Source organism: Herpailurus yagouaroundi, unplaced genomic scaffold, assembly GCF_014898765.1.
Source record: "Herpailurus yagouaroundi ecotype Mexico unplaced genomic scaffold, PumYag 166, whole genome shotgun sequence".
Lineage (NCBI taxonomy): Eukaryota > Metazoa > Chordata > Mammalia > Carnivora > Felidae > Herpailurus > Herpailurus yagouaroundi.
In genome coordinates, this window is record NW_024412407.1 from 9,957,091 (window position 1) to 9,965,505 (window position 8,415).

The following is an 8,415-nucleotide window of genomic DNA, read 5'->3' on the forward strand; positions in this document are numbered from 1 at the left end:
TCTCAGTCTAAGAACCAGGGACTAAGTGGAAGTGCATGACCCTTCTTTCTAGGTTCACTCAACTCTTTCCCTAGAACCCAAACTTTAGTCTCATTATTGAGTTGCTGGGAGGAATTGGCTGTGTAACTATAAAGCATTATAATACTATTATTAGAGTAGTCATCATAGGAGACAGAATTTCAGAGCTGATTCATTAGTGCTAAAACTGAGGACCAAAGGCCCAGTGAAGATTGAAGTTATACACTAACAATTGACAGTACACCAGCCTGGAACTAAAAATTAAAATTCCAACAATAAAATCAGTTCTCTGTTCTTAACAGTTCACCTTAATTAAACCCATATCAATCTTTGAGTCTTTGAGGAATATTTCTCTGCTACCACATCCTGTTCTCCACTGACATAATGATTGCTACCATAGAGGGCAGAGATGAGCAATGTCATCAGGACAGAATGTCCTCCTCTGTGGTGTCTCCTTTCTAGATGTTCACTGTTCTCATTTGCTAGTGGAGCTGCTGGGTCTACACTGTGCAACAGCAGGGACTACAAATGGGAAATCCACCTTTCATGGCCCTGTAGAACACACTCATCATGGGCTACAGAGAAGAGCTGCCTTGTGCCCCCACTGTCTCCAAACTCATAGTAAAATAACTCTTCAAGGTGCCTTTGGATTTTTGATATATAGGTTCCTGATTTGGGTGGAGAGAAAGATAATGACCCAATTTTTAAGGTGATATTTTTAGGCTCAAAAGTTGCTTTATATTTATTTTTTCTGCATCATGATACTGTTTTCTTCTAATGAGTAATACATTAGTGCCCCTGAAATGATCAACCTGTGTTTAGTGGTTTTTCTGGAAGAATAAGTCTTCAAGGATGTCATTTATTTGCAGAGGAGTCACTATTAATAGTTAGCATGCTAGTCCAGGGTTGCACTTAATGACAGAATAACTTAAGATGAGATTTGGGATACAAACCTTTAAATGTTTTATATAATGGTGGCTTGCATTGTGTTCTGAGCATTGCTTACTAATTAGTTCTACCTGTTGTCAAAACTTTTCCGACATCTCGTCTTTATAGCATAATAACTTTAGTCTGCTTCTTACTGGGTATGTACCTCTGCTAGTTTTCCTCAACAGATAGTATGGTGTGAGGAAAATCAATAGCTTATTTTTAACAGCAGTGAGATGAATAAGCCCAGGAAAAGTTTCAGTGAAGCTTTGCATTCTCCTGACAGGGAAATACATGGTTTTCCTATTTCAAGCGACACAGTACACAAGCAGCAATTGCCAGTCTTGCAGAACATCTCAAGGTTAGATCTAGTGGCTCTTTAAGGTCTTCCTGAGTGTGCTGTGAATGTATCTATAACCACCATTTCCAGCCAAGTTCAGTTCCATAGAGCTTTCTACAGTTGAATGTGCTCAATAAATATTAAGGCTGGCTAAGTAGAAAAAAGCTGTTAATCACCTGCAAAGCCAGGTGGTGGTGGTGATTGAACAAAGAGAAATCTTAACACTTCCCACATTCAAAAGGATCAAGGTCAGTGTGTTTGTGTTTCTCATTTTAAATACCTGTCAAAGGTAGCTTGAGTTGTAAGCTTCTTGATTTTGCTCGTTGTTAGGGAAAAGAATACTGGGGGGTTGATTTAATCAAAGCTGGAAACCATTTCGTGCACTTGAGCATAATTAATTCACATGTATATTCTGGTGGATATATAGTTATTGCTACTTTTTAAAATCAAGGAGAACATTCGAGTAGAAAATTGCCTTGGAACAAAAACTGTATTCTTTATATCACTCATCATGCTAAGATGCATCTTTATTGAAAATTGTGACTCCTCCACAGAAATAGTAATAGTAATCATGCTCTGGAATGTCATTAAAATGAACACCCCTGGGAGTAAGCAGATTTCAGCAGAACCAGACTTCAGTTCTTTGTTTTCCTCCTCACTGTCACCTATCCAAGAATACCATCCATGTTTCCTTGTTTCCTTACTCTCTTTTTTTTTTTTTTCACCTAACATATTCAGAGCTGTATCACTTTAACCACATCTCTACTCATTCCCAACTAAGCTTCCTTTCTCTAGGTGTAAGATCATAAAATTCTACTAACAAACGTTTACAGAGTGGTTTGCATCTTATAAAGAATATCTTTTTTGTTCCTTAATGCAGTCTTTTAAAGTAATATCCTTTTAATCACAGATGCCCATGTGATGAGACTGAGGCTCAGGACCATTGAATGTCATTGTCCATGGCCACATGGACCATGGCTAGGGACCAGCAGAAAGAGAAAGGGAACACGGTCACCATAATTATGCTACTCTAAGTATTTCTGCACATGTGGCTCTAACCTATTTGCATCTCAACTATCTTGGTACTTGTTATAAATGCTGATTGCTGGGCTCCATCCCAGAACTACTGAATCAGAATCTCTTGCAATATTGCCCAGTAATCTCATTTTAAATAAGTACTAGAAGTAATTCCAGTGCATACTTGGTTTGAAAATTTCTGTATCTTACTGTTTTCTCTTTGAGGAAATCACTGTACATTAGACTTTTGAACAGTTTTATGTTTGTTTGCTTGTTTTAACTCATTTCATCTTTGGAATAAACCCAGTTTGCATAGAACACATAATAATTTTCCCACCTCTCCCTGCCTCTTATAATAGAAAAAACTAAGACAATGAGGGGGGAAGCGCTTTGCCCAAAGTCACATAATACATTCAGATTTGAAAGCGTTCTTGCAACTTAAATATAAAGTACCAGTACCAGAAATCATTTGAGTAAGATTACCTTTTGAAATGAAACTTAATACTTAAGTTTCAGTAAAGCTCATTTCTGTGGTGTAGTCTATGCCAACACAGACATTGCAAATGGGGTGTAGATTTTTAAATTAGGAATAATGAGCAACTCTTGACAGAAAATGCAATACTGCCCTTTGAGAACTAGTTTCCACTCCAAGTTCCAATTGATTGTGTTATATGTTTAGGTCTCCAGAGGTCTAATTAGAGAAGGCAGAAGTAATAAATTAAAAGTTTCTGTGATGGTCAAGGGAAGTGTACCCTTTGGTCTGTTAGACTGAATGATGTTCCTACTAATATGGAAGACATGGTCATTGACCAGTGGTCTCCTCTGACTTTGGTGTCCCCTTTGACCACTTTTCCATTTGTGGCACTAATATTTAAAGAAATCAGTGTGGAGGCACCTGGGTGGCTCAGGAGGTTAAGTGTCCAGGTCTTGATTTTGGCTCAGGTCATTATCTCACGGTTCATGAGTTTGAGCCCTGTGTCGAATTCTCTGTCTCCCTCTCTCTGTGCCTTTCCCCTGCTCGCCATCTCTCTCTCTCTCTCTCAAAATAAATAAATGAACATTAGAAAAATAAATCAGTGTGGCATTCGCCTAGGAAAATATTTTTTTTTAATTTTCTGCAGTAAAAATTGTGTGGAATGACATCGCAAATTGCCATCAAAAAAGGTGAGTCAGGATAAATGAGAAAAAAAAATCATGACATTCTTTACTGATGAGTAACTCATTCTTCCATCATTTCTGTCCCTCCTTTCCCAAGACTGTGTCCCTTTCCTGCAGAGTTCAAGTCCTTCTTCCAGTCTGGGTCAACTCTAAAGGGCCCTCCTAGCTTCATAGTTCTATTTAGGATTGGGAGAGATCATTGTTATAGCTTTCTCACAGTTTAACTTCTCCCTCTGTCCAGTCTAGTTTCACTCAACCCTTACAGGTGTAGACCTATAGTACATTCTAAAATACCCCTCCTTTATGCAAGTCTCAGAGACTCAGAGTCTATTCTCAGGGAAATAGTTTGACAAACTGGGTCTTTTGAGGACAGTGTGTGATTGTTTCCCCCAAAGTCTAGCGAGAGGTGCTGAGATATCCATGCTGAATATACTTAAAAGGAAAAGAACTACTGTGTGACCATGAATCCTTATCAAACATTCCAGCCTATTTGAAGCAAGAATTGAAGAATTAGTTATAGACTTACAGAAGGAATGATTGGATTTTCTCCTTCCTTCCCTGTGGACCACTTTTGCCCTCTACTTTAAGCAAAAGAAAGGGGCCCTGGACAAGCTTGCAGTTAAAGTTTGGGCTATGTACAAGAGAGGCATTATATTCCCTAGATGGAAATTAACAGAACTGCAGAATTGTAGATCTTGTGTTATCCTGGGGCCCACCAAAACACTATAAGAAAGTTCTTGGGGGAGCTGAACAAGCCATCATCTAAATTTGGGGCATATGTTAATGTGCTACTTGCTTTATGTTTGGAAAAGCCTAAAGGTAAGCTGGAAGAAAGAGCAGCCAGTATTTGCAGGGAGAAAAGAGATGGCAAGAGAGGGAGCAGTGGCAAGGAGGCATGAGTTTCCATATTCCAGGTGGATGCTCTGGATGACAGCTGGGCTATAGCTGTCTTAATATGACTCCAGTAGTAAAAGACCAAAGCTAGGGATAGTAGCTAAGGGAGAGTTAAAGGAGGTCAACTAGAGAGTGCGCACTCCATGTCAGTTCCTAAGCTCTACAACAAGGGTTATTGGATGAACATGTGTGAGATTCCCTAAGGGATCTTCCCTGGTCATCTCTTATCTCTGAGGTCTATACTCCCAGTGTTTGTCATATTCATTTCTCTTTCATTCAGTCTCTCCTTTGTCTCTCCTCTCTAAATGACTTTCTTCCAATCCTTTCAAATTTTCTTTAATTTCTTTTTTGTTAAATTTTAATTCCAGTTTATTTAACATACACTGTTAAACTAGTTTCAGGTGTACAATATAGTGATTCAACAACTCTATGCATAACTCATTACTAATCATGATAAGTGTACTCTTAATCCCCTTCATCAATTTCATGCATCCCCCCACAACCCACTTCTCCTTTGGTAGCCACATTTGTTCTCCATAGTTAAGAGCCTGATTTGGGGTTTGTCTCTTTCTTTCCTCTTTGTTCATTTGTTTTGTTTCTTAAATTCCACATGTGAGTGAAATCACATGGTATTTGCCTTTCTCTGACTGACTTATTTCAGTTAGATCCGTCCATGTTGTTGCAAAAAAAAAAAAAAAAGATTTCATTCTTTTTTATGGCTGAATATATTTATCCATTATCTGTCAATGGATACTTGACTACTTCCATAGTTTGGCTATTATAAATAACGTTGCAATAAACATAGGGATCCATTGTCCATATATCTTTTTCAAATTAGTGTTTTAATACCCAGTAGTGCAATTCCTGGATCATAGGGTAATTAAATTTCTAATATTTTGAGGAACATCCATACTGTTTTCCACAGTGGCTGCACCAGTTTGCATTCCCATCAACAGTGCATGAGGTTCCTTTTTCTCCACATCCTTGCCAACCCTTGTTGTTTCTTGAGATTTTTATTTTAGCCATTCTGAGCATCTTTTCATGTGTCTGTTGGCCATGTGTATGTTTTCTTTGGAGAAATGACTGTTCATGTCTTCTGCCCATTTTAATTGGATTATTTGCTTTTTTAGTTGGATTAGTTGCATAAGTTCTTTATAGGTTTATATCCATTTATTGGATAATTTCATTTTTAAATATCTTCTCCTATTCAGTATGTTGTCTTTTGGTATCATTGATTGTTTCCTTTGCTGTGCAGAAGTTTTTTTATTTTGGTATAGTCCAAATAGTTTATTTTTGCTTTGTTTCCCAATGCATATTCTTGCCTCCTGTGTCTAAGATTAGTTGACCACATAATCTTGGGTTTATTTCTGGGCTATCTTTTCTCTTCCCTTGATCTATATGTCCATTTTTGTGCCAGTACCACACTATTTTGACTACTATAGTTTTGTAGTATCTGGGATTGTGAAACTTACAGTTTTGTTCTTCTTTTTCAAGATTGCTTTGGCTATTCAGTTGTGTTGTGTGTATGTGTGTGTGTGCGTGCACATGCTTGTGTGTGTGGTTCCATACAAATTTTAGGATTATTTGTTCTAGTTCTGTGAAAAATGCTGTTAGTACTTTCATTGGCATTAAATCTGTAGATTGCTTGGGCAGTAGGATACTTTAACAATATTTGTTCTCCAAACCTTGAACATGGAATGTCTTTCCATTTCTTTGTGTCATCTTCAATTTCTTTTATTATATATACATTATATGTATTATATATATTTTTATATATTATATTATGTGTATTTATATATTTATTATATTGTTAATTGTTAATATTAATTGTTTTATGGTTTTCCGAGTACAGGTCTTTGATCTCCTTGGTTAAGTTTATTCCTAGGTATGTTGTTATTTTTGGTGTGATTGCAAATGGGATTGTTTCTTAATTTCTATTTGTGCTATTTCATTATTAAGTGTAAGAAATGCAGCAGATTTCTTTATAATTATAGTATATCCTGCATACTTATCAAATACATTTATCAGTGATAGTAGTTTTTTGGTGGAATTTTTAGGGTTTTCTATATTTAGTATCATGTCATTTGTAAATAGTGAAAGTTTAATTTTTTCTTAACAATTTGAATGCCTATGATTTCTTTTTCGTGTTTGCTGCATCTAGGACTTCCAGTACTATATTGAATAAAAGTGCTGAGAGCCGACATCCTTATTTTATTTTTGATCTTAGGGGAAGAGCTCTGTTTTTCACCATTGAGTATGATGTTAGCTGTGGTTTTTTTCATATGTGGCCTTTATTATGTTGAGGTATGTTCCCCTAAACTTACTTTGTTGACGGTTTATATCATGAATGAATGTTGTACTTTGTCAAATGCTTTTTCTGCATCTATCAAAAAATCATATGGTTTTAATCCTTTCTCTTATTTATGTGATGTATCATGTTGGTTGATGTGAAAATATTGAACCACTCTTCCATTCCTGGAATATAAATCCCATTTGATCATGGTGAATGATTTTATAATGTGTTGTTGGATTCAGTTTGCTATTTTCTTGAAGATTTTTGTATCTATGTTCATGAGAGACACTGGCCTGTAGTTCTCTTTTGTTTGGTAACGACTTTATTTGGTTTTGGTATCAGAGTAATGCTGGCCTTGTGGAATGACTTTGGAAGCTTTCCTCTTAAGGATGGGGACTCAGTTTCCTGTTGTTCTCCTGGATCTCCCAGAGCAGAGCCTGGTGATTTTTGAAGTTCCGAGTGTTAAGCCCCACTGATTATAAGAATTCTTTGCAAAGTTAAGCCCCTGTTTTTTTTTTTAAGCCAAATGTTATGGGGATTCATCTCCCCCATGTGGGTTCCCCATGCCTGGGCTTTCTGGTATGAGGATCTGTTTCTCTTCCTTCTCTGTGCCTGCAGCATCCCTCCCTCCCACGAACAGTCCCACAAGTCTGTTTAGTTCCTGATCATGTCTCTACTCTTCCTACATTTTTCAATGTGGCTTCTTCTGTACATTTAGTTGTGGAGAGTCTGTTCTAGCAGTCTTTTGGTCATTTTCTAGTTTACTTACACTGACATAGGTGTTACCTACTTGTGTCCATGGGAGGAAGTAAACTTAGGATCTTCCTATTCTGCCATCCTCCCTGGAAGTCCAGATTTTCCTTAATTTCTTAAGGAAAGTAGTTTACCTGTCTCTTTGTCTTATTCCTCATCTATGTCCCAAATTTCCTAATAAGTTATTTGGCTAACCTAGCTATTCTCCCACTCTTTGGACTTAGAACACCATAAAATATGTCAAGATTGCAGAAAGTTGCAACTCATTATTATTTATTGTGGACTTGCTTTATTTATTTATTCCTTATCATTTACCATTCAGAATGATGTTTTCAAGAAAAAAATGTTAAAAAGAGAATATGACCCTTTAAATTGGTACATGAAGGGATCCAATGTTATTAGGTACTCAAGATAATTTGATTGCCATGATTAGTTATATATATATATATATATATATATATATATATATATATATGTATATATGTGTGTGTGTATAAATAAATAAATAAAATATATATATGTAAAATATATATATTGTCAAATTGGTTTCCATACAACACCCAGTGCTCATCCCAACAGGTGCCCTCCTCCATGCCCATCACCCACTTTCCCCTCTTCCCCACCCCCATCAACCCTCAGTTTGTTCTCAGTACTTAAGAGTCTCTTATGGTTTTCCTCCTTCCCTGTTTGTAACCTTTTTTTTTTTTTGCTCCCTTCCCCTCCCCCTCTGGTCCTCCGTTGAGTTTCTCAGGATCCACATATGAGTGAAAGCATATGGTATCTGTCTTTCTCTGCCTGACTTATTTCACTTAGCGTAACACTTTCCAGTTCCATCTATGTTGCTACAAGTGGCCAGATTTCATTCTTTCTCATTGCCAAGTAGTATTCCATCGTATATATAAACCACATCTTCTTTATCCATTCGTCAGTTGATGGACATTTAGGCTCTTTCCATAATTTGGCTATTGTTGAAAGTGCTGCTATAAACATTGGGGTACAAGTGCCCCTATGCATC